The sequence below is a fragment of the Lutra lutra genome, chromosome 7 (genome assembly GCF_902655055.1).
Source record: "Lutra lutra chromosome 7, mLutLut1.2, whole genome shotgun sequence".
Lineage (NCBI taxonomy): Eukaryota > Metazoa > Chordata > Mammalia > Carnivora > Mustelidae > Lutra > Lutra lutra.
The window spans coordinates 51,947,399-51,966,346 of NC_062284.1; the positions used below are offsets into that span (position 1 = coordinate 51,947,399).

General features: G+C 35.1%; 1 pseudogene; it reads left to right on the forward strand.

Annotated features, from left to right (window-relative positions):
- The first annotated feature begins 11,454 nt into the window (after window positions 1–11,454).
- Window positions 11,455–16,304, forward strand: LOC125104410 (olfactory receptor 4Q2-like; annotated as a pseudogene).
- Window positions 16,305–18,948: the final 2,644 nt, after the last annotated feature.

The following is an 18,948-nucleotide window of genomic DNA, read 5'->3' on the forward strand; positions in this document are numbered from 1 at the left end:
TCAATTATGCATCAATAATAAAAAAAATTAAAAACAGAAACAAGGAATAGAAGCAGAAAAGTACCTCAGTATAACATCTATGAAAAGCCACAGGTTAACATTACAGTAGTGAAACACTAAAAGCTCTTTCTCCAGATCAGGAATAAGGCAAAAATGCCCATTCCCACCACTTCTTTCAACATGATATTGGAAGTACAACCCAAAGCAATTATGCAAGAAGGAGAGATAAAAAGTATCTTCTATATAGGAAAGTGAGAAATAATATTACATATTTGTACACTACATGATCTTATATGTAGAAAATCATAAAGATTTCATCAAAAACACTTTTGGAACTAATAAATTCAGCAAAGTTGCAGGACACAAAACTAACACACAAAAATCGGTTGTACTTGTGATAAGCAGTGGGTATGTATGTAAGTTTTGAATCACTAAATTTTACACTTGAAACTAATATTACACTCTGTGTTAACTAACTGGAATTTCAATAAAAACTAAAAAGAAAAATTACTTGCATTTCTATGTGCTAACAGTAAGAGTACAAAAAAGAAATTAAGAAAACAATTTCATTTACAATAGCATCAAAACAAAAACTTAGGAATAAATCTAAGCAAGGAGGTGAAAGACTTTATCCTGAAAACTATTAACATCAATAAAGAAATTAGAGACACAAATAAATTTAAATGTATCCTGCACATTCATGGATTGGAAGACTTAATATTGTTAAGATGTCCACATAACTGACAGTAAACTACAGATTCAATGTAGTATCTATGCTATGTGAATTTAGCAAACTTGCTACAACCAGTTTAGAAAATAGTGGGGAAATGTTTACAATAGCTCAAAAATATCATAAAGATGAAAAAACCTCTAACAAAAAAAATGATACAAGACCTTTCATCTCAATACGAAAATACATAACTGAGAAATTAAGTGAAGAAATTTCACCACACACAAAATTTAATTTAAAATAGATCATATTCTCAGATGTAAAAGCTAAAATATTGAGGCATCTAGTTTATAACAGAATATGTTCATGATTTTCAGAGAGATGAGTTCTTAAAACACTACTGTCTGTAACCATATATATATTTAAAAAAATTGATATTATTAAAGAACTTCTGTTTACTGAAATACACCACTAAGAGTGAAATGCTAAGTCATCAAAAAGGTTACATCATTGCAAACATATATCCAACTAAGAATTTTATTATACATTATTCAAAAAAAAACTTGTGTAAGTCAATAAAATACAGATGATCCAACTAACAACCGAGCAAACAATTTGAATGGACACTTCATGAAAAAGATTTCCAAACAAAAGGCAGAATAGCCATAAATACAGAGAGCAAACACAGTTGCCAGAGGGGAGGAGGATAGGCGGATGGGCAAAATGGGTGAATGGGGAATGGGAGACACAGGCTTCCAGTTATGGAATGAAGTAGTCATTGGGGATGGAAGGTATAGCATAGGGAATATAGTCAATGGTATTGTAACAACATTGTATGGTGACAGTAGCTACATTTGTGAGCACAGCATAACATATAGATTATCTAAACCATGATACTATACACCTGAAACTAATGTAACATTGTTAATTATATTCAAATAAAAAAAATAAAAATTTTGAGTGAAAAAAATAAAAATATTGAGCAGAAAAAAATTTCCACGTGAAAAATGTTTCACTATCATTACTTACCAAGAATATACAAATTAAAGCAGAGATACACACCTAGAAGAATGGCTAAAATACCTGTGTGTGTGTGTGTGTGTATAGATAGATACATCTATCTATCTATCTATCTATCTATATTTATTTATTTTAAAGATCTATTTATTTAAAGACAGCAAGAGAGAGAGAGTGTATAAGGGGTAGAGGGAGACAGAAATAGAGGCTTAAGCAGATCCATATGGGGCTTGATCTCACAACCCCGAGATCATGACCTGGTCCAAAATCAAGAGCTAGACACTTAGCTAACTGCATCACCTAAGAGTCCCTCAAACATACATATTTTAAAGATGGATAATTACAAGTGTTGAAGAGGATGTGGAGCCACAGAAACTCTCTTAAAATGCCGAGGGATTGTAAATTAGTAAAATCACATCTGAAGAATATCTGAGAGTTTGTAACACTAAATCTCTATCTACTCAAGGATTAAAAAGTCCCACTTAATATAATATCCAACAGAAATGAGAGTTATGTCTTTCAATAAACATGTATACAAATTGTCATAACATCTGTATTTGTATCTTCCAAAAATGAGAAACCATCCAAAAAGTCCAACAATGTCATGTGTAAGTAAATTTGATATGTTCATACAATGCAAGCAATAATACATCTCAATGGTAATAAAAGTGTACAAATACTGATAAACATAATGGTTTGGATAAATTTCACATCAAGGAATCAAATATATGGAGCACATGTATTATATAATCTCAGATGAAGTTCAAAGTTAATCAAACGTGATATAAATCATTAAAAAAGTTAACCATAAGGATTACTGACTGAGAGGATGGCATGAGGATGCCTCTTTGATGTTCTATTTTTCCATTTGGTTGGAAGTTTACATAAGTAAAAATTCAATTGATTGTAAATTTGAACTAAAAGTAAATATTCCAAATATCTGCATCATGCAATATCTTTATATCTAGAGAACTTCTGTATATTAATAATGAAAACAAACAATCAGAATATAAAGTGACAATATGAACATAAAATCTTTAGAATATGTAACTAATAAATTTTTTTTTAAATTCAAAAGTTTGTTTTAATTCATTTGATAACATTAGGATAGCCCCAATATTAAACATAACAATGGTAGTACAAAATCCTTAATAAATCACAAGCACCCGGAATTTGGAAGGATATTTTAATACTATCTTCTGACCAAGTAGAGTTTATCAAGAAGCAGTATAGTGGTTTAAGACACCAGACTGTGGAGCCAGGTTAGCCTAGGAATAGTTTAACATTATTTTTAAATTAAAAAAAATTTTTTATAAACATATAAAGTATTATTAGCCCCAGGGGTACAGGTCTGTGAATTGCTAGGTTTACACACTTCACAGCACTCACCATAGTACATACCCTCCCCAATGTCCATAACACCACCACCCTCTCCTTACACCCCTCTCCCCAGCCACCCTCAGTTTTTGTGACATTAAGAGTCTCTTATGGTTTGTCTCCCTCCTGATCCCATCCTGTTCCATTTATTCTTTTCCTACCCCCGTACCACCTCCCCACCATTGCATCTCCACTTCCTCATATCAGGGAGATCATATGATAGTTGTCTTTCTCTGATTGACTTATTTCACTCAGTATAATACCCTCTAGTTCCATCCATGTCGTCGCAAATGGCAAGATTTCATTTCTTTTGATGGCTGCATAGTATTTAATTATACATATATACACCACATCTTCTTTATCCATTCATCTGTTGATGGACATCTAGGTTCTTTCCATAGTTTGGCTATTGAGGACATTGCTGCTAGAAACATTCGGGTGCATGTGTCCCTTTGAATCTCTACATTTGTATCTTTAGGGTAAATACCCAGTAGTGCAATTGCTGGGTTGTAAGGTAGTTCTATTTTCAACTTTTTGAGGAACCTCCATGCTGTTTTCCAGAGTGGTTGCACCAGCTTGCATTCCCAGCAACAGTGTAGGAGGGTTCCCCTTTCTCCGCATCCTCGCCAGCATCTGTCATTTCCTGACTTGTTAATTTTAGCCATTCTGACTGGTGGGAGGTGGTATCTCATTGTGGTTTTGATTTGTATTTCCCTGATACCCAGTGATGAGGAGCACTTTTTCACGTGTCTGTTGGCCATCTGGATGTTTTCTTTGCAGAAATGTCTCTTCATGTCCTCTGCCCATTTCTTGATTGGATTTGTTCTTTGGGTGTTGAGTTTGATAAGCTCTTTATAGATTTTGGACACTAGCCCTTTATCTGATACGTCATTTGCAAATATTTTTTCCCATTCTGTGAGTTGTCTTTTGATTTTGTTAACTGTTTCCTTTGCTGTGCAAAAGTTTTCGATCTTGATGAAGTCCCAATAGTTCATTTTTGCCCTTTCTTCCCTTGCCTTTGGCGATGTCCCTAGGAAGAAATTGCTGTGGCTGAGGTCGAAGAGGTTGCTGCCTGTATTCTCCTCAAGGATTTTGATGGATTCCTTTCTCACATTGAGCTCCTTCATCCATTTTGAGTCTCTTTTTGTGTGTGGTGTAAGGAAATGGTCCAGTTTCATTTTTCTGCATGTGGCTGTCCAATTTTCCCAACACCATTTGTTGAAGAGACTGTCTTTTTTCCACTGGACATTCTTTCCTGCTTTGTTGAAGATTAGTTGACCATAGAGTTGAGGGTCTGTTTCTGGGCTCTCTCTTCTGTTCCATTGATCTATGTATCTGTTTTTATGCCAGTACCATACTGTCTTGATGATGACAGCTTTGTAATAGAGCTTGAAGTCCGGAATTGTGATGCCACCAACTTTGGTTTTCTTTTTCAATATTCCTTTGGCTATTCAAGGTCTTTTCTGGCTCCATATAAATTTTAGGATTATTTGTTCCATTTCTTTGAAAAAAATGGATGGGATTTTGATAGGGATTGCACTAAACATGTAGATTGCTTTAGATAGCATAGACATTTTCACAATATTTGTTCTTCCAACCCATGAGCATGGAATATTTTTCCATTTCTTTGTGTCTTCCTCTATTTTTTTTTTAATGAGTACTTTATAGTCTTTGGAGTATAGATTCTTTGCCTCTTTGGTTAGGTTTATTCCTAGGTATCTTATGGTTTTGGGTGCAATTGTAAATGGGACTGACTCCTTAACTTCTCTTTCTTCTGTCTTGTTGTTGGTGTATAGAAATGCAACTGATTTCTGTGCATCAATTCTATATCCTGACACTTTACTGAATTCCTGTGCAAGTTCCAGCAGATTTGGAGTGGAGTCGTTTGGGTTTTCCACATATTGTATCATATCATTGGCAAAGAGTGATAGTTTGACTTCTTCCTGGACGATTTGGATGTGTTTTATTTCTTGTTGTCTGATTGCGAAGGCTAGGACTTCTAGTACTATGTTGAATAGCAGTGGTGATAATGGGCATCCCTGCCGTGTTCCTGACCTTAGAGGAAAAGCTCTGTTTTTCTCCATTGAGAATGATATTTGCGGTGAGTTTTTCATAGATGGCTTTGATGATATTGAGGTATGTGCCCTCTATCCCTACACTTTGAAGAGTTTTGATCAGGAAGGGATGCTGTACTTTGTCAAATGCTTTTTTAGCATCTATTGAGAGTATCATATGGTTCTTGTTCTTTCTTTTATTAATGTATTGTATCACTTTGATTTGTGGATGTTGAACCAACCTTGCACCCCTGGAATAAATCCCATTTGGTCGTGGTGAATAATCCTTTTAATGTATTGTTGGATCCTATTGGCTAGTATTTTGGTGAGAATTTTTGCATCTGTGTTCATCAAAGATATTGGTCCATAATTCTCTTTTTTGATGGGATCCTTCTCTGGTTTTGGGATCGAGGTGATGCTGGCCTCATAAAAGGAGTTTGGAAGTTTTGCTTCCATTTCTATTTTTTGGAACAGTTTCAGGAGAATAGGAATTAATTCTTCTTCAAATGTTTGGTAGAATTCCCCTGGGAAGCCATCTGGCCTTGGGCTTTTGTTTGTTTGGAGATTTTTGATGACTGTTTCAATCTCCTCACTGGTTATGGGTCTGTTCAGGTTTTCTATTTCTTCTTGGTTCAGTTGTGGTAGTTTATATGTATCAAGGAATGCATCCATTTCTTCCAGATTGTCAAAAACATTGGTGTAGCTTTGCTCAAAGTATGTTCTTATAATTGTTTGTACTTCTTTGGTGTTGGTGGTGATCTCTCCTAATTCATTCATGATTTTATTTATTTGGGTCCTTTCTCTTTTCTTTTTGATAAGTCTGGCCAGGGGTTTGTCAATCCTATTAATTCTTTCAAAGAACCAGCTCCTAGTTTCATTAATTGGTTCTATTGTTTCCTTGGTTTCTATTTCATTGATTTCTGCTCTGATCTTTATTATTTCTCCTCTCCTTCTGGGTTTAGGCTTTCTTTGTTGTTCTTTCTCCAGCTCCTTTAGGTGTAGGGTTAGGTTGTGTATTTGAGACCTTTCTTGTTTCTCGAGAAAGGCTTGTATGGCTACATATTTTCCTCTCAGGACTGCTGTTGCTGTGTCCCACAGATTTTGAACTGTTGTGTTTTCATTATCATTGGTTTCCATGAACTTTTTTCAATTCTTCTTTAGTTTCCTGATTGACCCATTCATTCTTTAGAAGGATGCTGTTTAGTCTCCATGTATTTGGGTTCTTTCCAAATTTCCTCTTGTGATTGAGTTCTAGCTTCAGAGCATTGTGGTCTGAAAATATGCAGGGAATGATCCCAATCTTTTGATACCGGTTGAGACCTGATTTATGACCCAGGATGTGATCTATTCTGGAGAATGTTCCATGTGCACTAGAGAAGAATGTGTATTCTTTTGCTTTGGTATGGAATGTTCTGAATATATCTATGATGTTCATCTGGTCCAATGTCTCATTTAAGGCCTTTATTTCCTTGTTGATCTTTTGTTTGGATGATCTGTCCATTTCAGTGAGGGGAGTGTTAAAGTCCCCTCCTATTATTATATTATTCTCAATGTGTTTCTTTGATTTTGTTATTAATTGCTTTATATAGTTGGCTGCTCCCATGTTAGGGGCATAGATATTTAAAGTTGTTAGATCTTCTTGTTGGACAGACCCTTTCAGTATGATATAGTGTCCTTCCTCATCTCTTATTATAGTATTTGGCTTAAACTCTGATTGATCTAAGGATTGCAACTCCTGCTTTCTTCTGCCGTCCATTAGCATGGTAAATTCTTTTTCACCCCCTCACTTTAAATCTGGAGGTGTCTTTGGGTCTAAAGTGAGTTTCTTGTAGGCAGCATATTGATGGGTTTTGGTTTTTTATCCATTCTGATACCCTGTGTCTTTTGATTGGGGGCATTTAGGCCTTTAACATTCAGGGTAACTATTGAGAGATATGAATTTAGGGCCATTGTATTGCCTGTAAGGTGACTGTTACTGTATATTGTCTCTGTTCCTTTCTGATCTACTACTTTTAGGGTCTGTCTTTGCTTAGAGGACCCCATTCAATATCTCCTGTAGAGCTGGTTTGGTGTTTGCAAATTCTTTCAGTTTTTGTTTGTCCTGGAAGAATTTTCTCTCTCCTTCTATTTTCAATAATAGCCTAGCTGGATATAGTATTCTTGGCCGCATGTTTTTCTCGTTTAGTGCTCTGAATATATCATGCCAGTTTTTTCTGGCCTGCCACGTCTCTGTGGATAAGTCTGCTGCCAATCTAATATTTTTACCATTGTATGTTATAGACTTCTTGTCCCAGGCTGCTTTCAGGATTTTCTCTGTCACTAAGACTTGTAAATTTTACTATTAGATGACGGGGTATTGATGTATTCTTATTGATTTTGAGGGGGGGGGGTTCTTTGCACCTCCTGGATTTTGATGCTTGTTTCCTTTGCCATATTAGGAAAATTCTCTCCAATATAAATTCTGCTCCCCTCTCTCTTTCTTCTTCTTCTGGAATCCCAGGTATTCTAATGTTGTTTCATCTTATGGTATCATTTATCTCTTGAATTCTCCCCTCGTGGTCCAGTAGCTGTTTGTCTCTCTTTTGCTCAGCTTCTTTATTCTCGGTCATTTGGTCTTCCATATCACTAATTCTTTCTTCTGCCTCATTTATCCTAGCAGTACGAGCCTCCATTTTTTATTGCACCTCCTCATTAATAGCATTTTTTATGTCAACTTGGTTAGATTTTAGTGTTTTGTTGTTGTTGTTGTTGTTGTTTTCTCTCCAGAAAGGGCTTTTATTTCTCTGGACAGGGTTTCTCTATCTTCCATGCCTTTTTTTAACCTGGCTAGAACCTTGAGAATCGTTATTCTGAACTCTAGATCTGACATATTACCAATGTCTGTATTGATAAGGTCTCTAGCCTTCAGTACTGACTCTTGTTCTTCTTTTTTTTTGTGGTGAGTTTTTCAGCCTTGTCATTTTGTTCAGATACGAATATATGAAGAAGCAAATGAAATAGTAAAAGGGTGGCAAAGACCCCAGGAAAATGTGCTTTAACCAAATCAGAAGAGACCCAAATATTGGGGGGGGGGGGAAAGGGGGTAAAATGAAGTTCAGAAAAAAAAATTAAAAAGAAAACAAATAAAGAAAAAATATAAAAAAGAAAAAAATATACATATATATTAGACTGGTGACTAGAACAGGTCACCTGCTTAATTTTGGGAGTATTTTGGTCTCTTAGTAGAAACTTCCTCCCAAAATTTTAAAGAATGAAAAACATATATAACGGTAAACACAATGAAGGGATGTAATATGAATATAAAGATGAAAAAAAAATTTTTTTTATTTCTAACAAAGGAGTTGATAAAGTAAGTTAGTTGGGAGAATAAAGACAAAGAAAGTATAGAGAATTTTCTTGGGCTGGAGACTAGATCAAGCCCAGTGCTAGATTTGGGGTATATTTTGATCTATTAGAAGAAGTTGTACCCCAAATTTTTTGGAAGAAAAACCCTATGTGTATCCAAAAAACAAAGTTAGATACAATGAAGGATATAATATGACTATAATAAAAGTTCAAAAAAGATTTTTTTAAGGAAGGTATTAAGATAAACTAGTTAAAAACTGTGAAAGAGGAAAGGGTAAAAGTTAAAAAAAAATAGAAGAAAAAAATTAAAAAAAATTAACTTTGCAAGACTAAAGATTCATGGGGAGAAAGCCATGAATGCATGCTTTGCTTTCTCCTCCTCTGGAATTCTGCTGTTTTCCTTGGTAAGTGAACTTGGGTTGGCTCCATTTCTTGTTGATCTTCTGGGGAAGGGGCCTATTGTAGTGATTCTTAAGTGTCCTTGCCCCAGCACACCCTTACCAGGGGCCAGGCTAAGTAATCCGCTGGGGTTCGCTTTCAGGATCTTTTGTTCCCTGAATGCTTTCCGTAGAGTTCTGGAGGACAAGAATGAAAATGGTGGCCTCCCAATCTCTGGCCTGAAGGAGCCAAGAGCTCAGGGCCCCACTCTTTAGTGTGCCTTCAGAGTAACGCATTCAATCACTCCCATCTCCCTTGCCTCTGGCTGCGCTCTGAGCTCACCCAGCCTGTGACCAAGTGTCTCTGTCTCTGGCACACAGCTCTGCCTGGAGTTTCTGAACCTCACAGATCCCTGAGCTTTTCCAGGTCAGGGTCTCCCCGGATCTTGTGGGGACCCCACTCAAAGCACCAGCCTGTGCCTCGGATTATGGTTCAAGGTAACGCTGAGTTGAGAGCTCACTCCTCAGCTCTGTCTCTGTAGCCAGCTTCACCGGCTTCCCCGCTATAATACTTGTAAGCTCTATGACACTCAGACACCCCCAATCTTTCGGTGACCCCGCAGGACCTGAGGCCATGCTTTCCCTGCATGGGCTTACACCCCAGTATAGCCTCTGGAGTGATGTCCCTCAGTGAAGCAGACTTTTAAAAGTCCTGATTTTGTGCTCCATTGCTCTGTCGCTTGCAGGGAGCCAGACCCTCACCCTGTGGTCTATCTTCCCGTCACTTTGGATTCACTTCTCTGCCAGTCCTACCTTTCAGAAAGTGGTCAATTTTCTGTTTCTAGAATTGTTGCTTTTCTTCTCTTTGATCTCCTGTTGGATTTGTAGGTGTTTGGAATGGTTTGAGCTATCTAGCTGATCTCCTGCTACCTGATGCCGTGTCAGCCTGCTACTTCTCTGCCATCTTGACTCCTCCCCTCTAACTAATAAAAATCTTAAAAAGTGTTCATTCACACTGTGATAAGGCAAACGCAAATTAAGATAACAAGGTATAATTTTTACCCATCACACTTGTAAAATTAAAATTAAATAACGGTACCAACTGATATTATCCAGTGTGGAAAAGAGTGTGAAATTAGTGTCATGTATATTATTCATGGGAGCATAAGGTAGTCTAGCTACTTTGGTAGAAAAAAAATATTCTGTCAACATCTGCCTCAGAAATTTCACTTTCAGGTCTCTATCCCTTATAAATAATAAATGTCTAAAAAACAATGAACAAAATTCAAAATGCAATATTGTTTACTACAGCACTATTTGTAAGAATAATAAAATAATAGATGATGTACATGTTGTCAAGAGAGTACTTCATTATAGCATACCATGTTTTAAATGCTAATTCTTTTATCTCAGAGAAATAATTTCTTTTTACTCAATTTGATAGTATAAAAAAGGGAGTCACCTGAATGCATAAATAGCCCTTTTGTCATTCTATTTTTATCATTAAGAGCAAAACTTGCACCCATATTTCCACAGTTAGTACAGATAAGAAATGTGTTATATACAATAAGTTGGACAGAACTGTACTCTAGATGGGCAGACATTCAGGAAATTTGAGTGAGGGTCAATGACCTAGCAATAAACTCAAAGTGAAATGATCCTTCCTCCAGCCCTGTGCAAAGGGTAAACCCCACAAGAGTTATAGGGATAGAGAAGTTAACAGGGTTACTACAGCAGCCTAACCATCTATATAGGACGATTTGCCATCCCAAGGAAAATCTCTACAGATCGTAATGCCTGTCGCATGGAATCTTAAATTCTGCCTTTGAAATTTTTTTCCTGAAGACTTTTATTAAAAAACATACAAACAAACAAACAAAAAAAACTAGTATGTTAAGGAAAATTAACTTAGGTCTTGATGGTGAATGTAAAAATGAAGAGGGGAAGAAAATACTGATTGATGGAAGGCAGAGATGCATCAGGTTGAAGTTAAATGCCCCAGACCAGGTGACTTCATGTTCCAAAATACCTTGGCTACTTCATCATTGTCTTAAAGTTGAAACTTACTGAAGAATATATATTCAGTATCAGCTAAGGAGAAAATAACTTCTAATGGATCAATCTCTCTCTTCCTAGAGAGACATATTTCCTCTGAAATGTGAAGATTCTTGCATTTTGTGTGAAGTATCTCATTCACTTCCAAAGTTACTAATGCCCCTTGTTTAATTTCTTTGATCAAGGAGCCAGGTCAAATAGATAAAAACCAGAGGTGGTGAGAAACTTTGTCCTGGCAGGCTTCTCAGAGACCCCATCTATTGAGGGAAGGTTATTTGGACTATGTCTTTTCTTCTATGTGTCCAACTTGAGTAGGCAATGTCATCATGGTCATAGTGGCCTCTGATAACTATATTAATTCATCACCCATGCATTTCCTTCTTCACAACCTCTCTTTCCTGGACTTATTATTATTATAGTTTTCAACAGTAACTACCCCTAAGCTTCTGGCTGACTTTCTTGATAAAGATAAACTCATTCACTATGACCAATGCATCGTGCAGTTCTTCTTTCCACATTTTGAAGGTCAGCTGAGATATTCTTGCTCACAGTGATCGCCATGTTGCAAGTTGCAAGTTGTAACCACCTGCACTATACCATTATCATGAGTTAAGAATTATGTTGTGTGTTGGTGGCTGCCTAATGAATGGGAGGGTTTGTGCACTCTGTCCAGATGATTCTCACTATCCATCTGCCTTTTTGTGGACCAAACCAGGTGGACAACTTCTTCTGTGATGTTCCCCCTGTCATCAACATGCTTGTGCAGACACATTTGTCATTGAATTGTTAATAGTATCTAACAGTGGGCTGAGCTCTACTGGCTCCTTTGTGGTGCTGGTTTCTTCTTACTCCACTATCCTGGTCAAGATTCTCTCCAAGGAGGGAAGATGAAAGGTACTCTCCACCTGTGGCTCCCACCTCATAGGAGTAACACTCTTCTTTGGACCCTGTATTTTATCTATGTTCATCCCTTCTCCACATTTTTCTGTGGACAAGATGGTGTCTGTTCTCTAATATTATCACCCCCATGCCATATCCTCTCATCTATAGAGTTCAGAACAAAGAGGTCAAGTCAGCCATGTGGAAACTGTGGGATAGGAGTGGATTTACTTGGAAAAAGCAGGAGACATAAGCAGTTGAAGTGATTTTTTGACAGCAGAGAATCTGATTAAAATAATTACTTTTCCACTAATGAGTTAGGAGAGGATAGCCTAATTGTTCAGTTTTTTTCCCATTAAATCCTAATAGTCCTATTAATGGCACTATAATGAAACTCAGAAAAACTCCTGTCATACTGAATTATTCTGTCTTCTGCCTCCTTTTTCTTCTCTGAAGCATCTGTTTGCTGTTTCTCCATAATATTTAGAGCGTTATCAGCTAGATGAATTAGAGTGAATCCAATTTATGTAACTTCTAACAACAAACTAATGGGATATATTAGTTGGCTTCATCACTTCATCATACCACTACCATCTAGTAGTACAATTCACAGGTCAATTGCCTAATAGTGTGGGTTCAACTAACTATTTTTGAATTACAAATCAAGTGAATCTTAGACAAGTCATTTAAATTATTTCAGCCCTATTTCCCTCAGCTACAGCATACATAGAATGATGCTTACCTCTCAGTGACTTGGTGAGAGCTAAAAATGGCAAGAGATGGGAATATGTTGTTTGGTGCTTATTCATTAGATTTTTCAATGACAGAAAGGTACATATTGTGAAAATTTAAACTGGTTTATTACCCTTAATGAAACAACAGTATGATCTACCATAACCAGTTCCAGGAAAATGCTAGAAAGTGTACAGAAATGAGCCAAGACATGTCCATCTTTATCCATTTGGGGCACACCCTATATTATTATCAACATTATCATAAAAAAAACCCTCACTGGCATTTGTTATCCTCAGTATTAAGACTAGTTCACAGGTTTATGTACTCCTTACTAAAATTTTATAATCAAAGACAGGAAAATTGAATTGTCAATTAAGAACTAACTGAACACAAAATACAAATGGATAATAAAGCATTTTTAACAAACTGATTTTTAAAGTTTTTTAAACACTTATTTATTTATTTGGAGAGAGAAAGAGTACAAAAGTGAGCACAAGTGGGAGGGGCAGAGGGAGTAGGAGAGAGAATCCCAAGCAGATTCCACACTTGGCATGGAACCTGCTGTGGTGCTCAATCTCAGGACCCTGACATCACCATCTGAGCAGAGACCAAGAGTCAGACTATGCCACCCAGGTTCCCCTATTTTTACTGTTTTTTAAAGTAAGGGAATCACAGAAGCAATTTCAGCAACTAATTTGTGGGACAGAGACAAAAGCCAAAATTGTTAGGTAATTTCATTGAAGACTTCAGTTTTGTCTTTATTATCGCTCTGTTCCCAAAGCTTTTTAAAACACCTAAAATAAAAAAAGACTCAACAAAAATATGTTCGGTAAATGAAGGAGGTTTTTATATGTTCATTGATCAATTTGGTAAGGATTAAGGAGGAGTTAATTCAGAGCTGTTTTCTTTTCCCTCACTTGGAAAGATAACTCGTAAGTTTTTCATTGAGAAATAGGAAACACTTTGAGAGTTGTCACAGAAGCAATATGTGATAAAAAAAAATAGACACATCAAAACACCTATGCATATATAACATTGTCAGAGAAGTCAGATATCAAAATTAAAAAGGTAATTAAGTAATCAAATTCACAACACAAGCAACTATAAATCATGTGATTTCATATATCAATACTGACTATGGGATCAGCAAAGTCAGAATTTTAATTCTTAGTACTTTAATAACAGTATTACTAACAGAGGAGGTATTTGAAGTTCAAAATTCAGCAAAATTGAGGCAATCATAATGACACAATCCAGTTTAGTTTTCACTAGAGATTAATACAGAGTGTCTCTCTAGTACTGCTAGAAATTTCCAACTAATCAATGATACATGGAAAAAGGGATGTTTGGGAATTTAAAAAAACTATTCAATATTTTGTGGTAAGAGAAGATAACAATTAAGATAAAATCAGAGTTTTCAGAAAATATAAACAGACATAACTGTAAATCCTATAGGATAAGTGAAAATACGTATCTAAGGTTAAAGCTTTCTAGAAATTCAAGAAAAGACATATTTCAAAAATATTGCTTCTGTAGATTTAAACAAATACTCAAATTGTTCACCATACTAGCAATTTTAAATTGCTTCTTTTCTTATCCTTTTCAAAGGCCACTTTCATTTCAACATAACATTAAACTCTATGAGAAACCTATCCAATGATACATTTAAATCTTCAAACCTAGTATATAATGCTTTTATTCAAATAAAATATGAAACCTCTGATTTTAAACAAAAAATTCTTACCCAGTAGTGGAATTATTAGGTCACATGGTAGTTCTATTTTTAATTTTTAGAGGGAACTCCACACTGTTCTCTCCAGTTACTACACAATCTGCATTCCCACCAACAGTGCATGAGGGTTCCTTTTTGTCTACATCTTCACCAACATAGGTTATTTCTTATCTTTTGATTTTAGCCATTCTGACAGAAGTGAATTGATATCTCAACAGGTGTGAATTTATATCTCATTGTTGTTTTGATCTGCATTTCCTTGATGATGAGTGATTTTGAGCATTTTTTCATGTGGCTCCTGGCCATCTGTATGTATTCTTTGGAAAAAAATGACCCTCTGCCCATTTTTAATGGCATTATTTTTGGGTTTTTTGGTGCTGGATTTTACAAGTTCTTTATATATTTTATATATTAACCCCTTATCAGATATATCATTCAGAAATATCTTCTCCCATTGAATAGCTTGCCTTTTTGTTTTGTTGGTGGTTTCCTTCACTGTACAAAAACTTTTTGTTTTGATGTAGTCCTCACACTTTAATTTTGCCTTTGTTTCCTTTGCCTTTGGAGACATATCTAGAAAAATTTGCTATTGCCAATGTCAAGGAAATTACTGCCTTTGTTTTCTTCTGAGATTTTTATGGTTTCAGGTCTCACATTTAGGTCTTTAATCCGTTCTGAGTTTATTTTTGTATATGGTGTGAGAAAGTGGTCCAATATCATTCTTTTGCATGAAGCTGTTCAGTTTTCCCAGTACCACTGGTTGTAAAAATATTCTTTTTCCCATTGTATATTCTTGCCTCCTTTGTCGTAGATCAATTGACCATAAATGTTGGGTTTATTTCTGGACTCCTCTATTCCATTGATTTATGTGTCTATTTTTGTGCAAGTCCTATACCGTTTTGATTACTAAACCTTTGTGGTATATCCTGAAATCTGGGATTGTGATATATCCAGCTTTGCTCTTGTCTCTCAAAATTTCTTTGGTGATTCAGGGTCTTTTCAGGTTATTCAAAGAAAACAAAAAGACTAAGTTGAAAATATACATGTACCCACATACCTATTGTAGCACTATTTACAGTACCCAAGATAAAGAAACAAACTAACCATGTCCATCCATTGATGAATGGATAAAGAAGATGTGGTGTGTATATGTGTGTGTGTTTGTATATATTACTCAGCCATAAAAGAGAATGAGAGCTTGACATTTGCAACAACATGGATGGATCTAGGGGGTATAATGCTAAGTGAAGTGAGTAAGACAAAGACCACTACCACATTTCATTCATAAGTGGGATTTAAAAAACAAAACAAAGAAAAAAAAAAGAACACAGACAAAAAAACAGGCTCTTAAATACAGAAAACAGGTGGTTGCTAGAGGGAAGATGGGTGGGGAATGGGTAAAATAGATAAAGGGGATTAAAGGTACACTTATACTGATGAACACTGAGTAATGCATATAATTACAGAATTATACTGTAAACCTGAAACCAATACAACACTGAATGTTAAGTATACTTCTATCATAAAAATAATTCTAAACCATGTTGACAGTATTGTTTAGCTTATAATAAAATCATAAACGATTCCTAGAATTTCATTCTCTTAACACAAGTATTTATTCCTCATTCCTACCAAACTATAGATATGGGTACAGATCAGCAGTTGGTCTCTGCTCCACCTCTACTTGGGACTCTTATTAATATTAGGGTAGGGAAATGTTATGTGGTGAATTTCCACTTACTACAATGAGCTCTTAATTATACCAATAAGTTCAATTATTTGAATAAAATTTCCTGAACACCATAACTATTCAAGGTGGTAAGTTTAGATTAAAAATATTAAATCTATTCTTAAAATCATTCCCAAAAAGAAAATTCACATTAGTGAATTCTTCAAACATATTAGGAGGAAACTCTACCTGTGAAAAATGGAAAACAAATTTTAAGTCTTTTTATGCCATCAGCTTGTCTTTAATTCCAAAACATGACAATGAGGTTATAACAAAATTAATTTCACCTATGAACATGAAAGTTATAATCCTTAGTAAAATATTAGCAAAGTGAATCTAACTTGTATTATTCCAGATATGAAAGGCTGGTTTGATATTCAAACATCAATTCACATAATAGACCATGTTTATATACTGATATAGTAAAACATTTGATAAAATTCAACACCAATTCATTAAAAAAATTGTAAACTGCCAGCAACATAGAATCTTATACTAGGAAATACTTAATCTGATAGAGTATTCACACAAATAACTAAACTAAATAAAATAGATAATGTGCTCACCTTGATAAAGGGAAATACATAAGAATGCTGGGTATTATCACTTTAACAACACTGTGTTGGAGGACCAGATGGTATAATGAGGCAACAAAAAGAAATAAAATGGAATAGAATTGGAAGGGGAAAAAACTATTCACAGAGGATACAATGTATATATATGGGAAATTCAAAAGAATCTACAAAAGCTCAATAAAGAAGTTTAACACAATTACTGGATAAGAAGTCAATATTTTATTGTAAAATCAATTATAGACTCCCAGATCTGAAACAAGATGGAAAAAATGTGCTATTCTGTATTCCTTCTACTAAAAGCTGGATTTTTAAAAAATATAAACTAATAATCTTTTAGCTAGACTAAGAAAATAAGACTAAAAATAAGAAATGAAAGCAGAGATATTACAATGGATGTCAAAGAAAGACAAAGAATCATAAAACATCATTAACAATTGTACACCAATAAACTGGATAAACCTAGAAGAAATGGATAAATTCCTAGACACATACAATTAGCCAAGACTGTCATGAAGTCCAGCAGCAGCTGGTATTACTGGCAACTTCCACTAAACACTAAAAGATAAGTGATACCAATTCTTCCTAAAATTTTCCAGGTCGGCGGGGGGCGGTGGTGAATGAACAGGAAGGAACACTTTCACCTTATTTTACAAGGCCAGAATTACCTCAGTACTATAGCTAATTAAGTACACTGTAAGAAGAGTAGAGTACAGGCCAATATCCCTAGGATATGCAAAAATTATCAACAAAATATTATCAAACCCAACTCAACTCCACATTAAAAGGATCATATACCATGAACAAACAGGAATTATCCCTGGGATGTAATGTTTCAATATATACAAGTCAACAAATATGATACACCATCTATACAAAATAATAGATAAAATCTTATGATCATAGATGCAGAAAAGCATTAAAAAAACACATTTTCATGACTAAAACAACAAAAACAACAACAACAACAACCTGGTATAGAGGAAACAAATCTCAACGTAATAAAGGCTACCTATGACAGTCTCATAGTTAACATCACACTCAAAAGTAAAAGGTTAAAAGCTTACCATCTAAAAGAAGGAATAAGGCAAGATTGCCCACTCTTGCCACCCCTATTCAACACAGGACTAGAAGGCCTAGCCAGAACAATAAGGCACACAAAACAAAACAAAACAAAACAAAACAAAACCAAAAAAACAAAAAACCAAAACCAAAACAAAGGCATCCAAATCAGAAAAGAAAAACTGTTTGCTTGCAAATTATATCATCCTATGTAAAGAAAATACTAAAGACTCAACCAAAGAAGCGCTAGAAAAAAATTCAACAAATTCAGAAATATTGCAGGATACAAAAATCAACACAGATAAATCAGTTGCATTTCTATACACTAATAGCCAAACATCTAAAAAAGAAATAATCCCATTCACAATAGCATAAAAAGCAATATATATCTTAAAAATAAATTTGATCAAAGGAGGTGAAAGATCTATACACAGAAAACTACAAGACTGATGAGAGAAATTGAAAAAGACACAAATGGGAAGACATCTTGTGTTCACAGAATGGAAAAATTAATAGTGTTAAAATGTCCACACTATCCAAAGACTTCTATATATTTAATGTAATTCCTATCAATTTCACAAGAGTAATTTTTTAAAGAATTGAAAAAACAATCCCAAAATTTGTATGAAACCACAGAAGGCTGAATACCCAAAGAAATTATAAAGAAGAAAAACAATACTGGAGGAATTATACTTCCTGACTCAGAGCTACAGTACTAAAAATGGGGTAGTTATTGGCATAAAAACAGATACATAGAACAATGGACTAGAATTGAAAGCCAAGAAATAAACCCTCACATATACAGCCAACTAGTATTTGACAAGTATGTGAACAATAGTCAATGGGGAAACAACAGTCCTTTCAAAAAATGGTGCTGGAAAACTGGATAATCACACACAGAAAAATGAAACTAGATTTCTATCTTAAAACACAAAAAATTAACTTGAAATGGATTAAAGACTTATTTATTTATTTACTTATTGATGTTCATTAAAGTTAAAGGACTGCTACTGCCCCTTGGAACAATTTGTTACTTAAACTATAACCCCTGGAGGATTTTACTAGTTACCAAGCACATTTAGATAGGGTGCCCATTGTTATTTAGATGAGTTCTTTGAATGTGCTTGGTTAACTATAAACTTTATCCTCCTCCTTCTTTGTCCACAATACGTGTGACTAATGTTTGACCTTCATCGGTTCCTCTGTTGGCTATTGTTTCTATCTAATAAAAGTAAGACTGAGGAGTTGCTTGGTGCAGCAGTCTTTTAGACTGTTGTCCCCTGCTCCCAATCTCTTGCAGCTGACTTGTTTGTGCCTAATTCTTCTCCTCTTGGCTGACTGGAA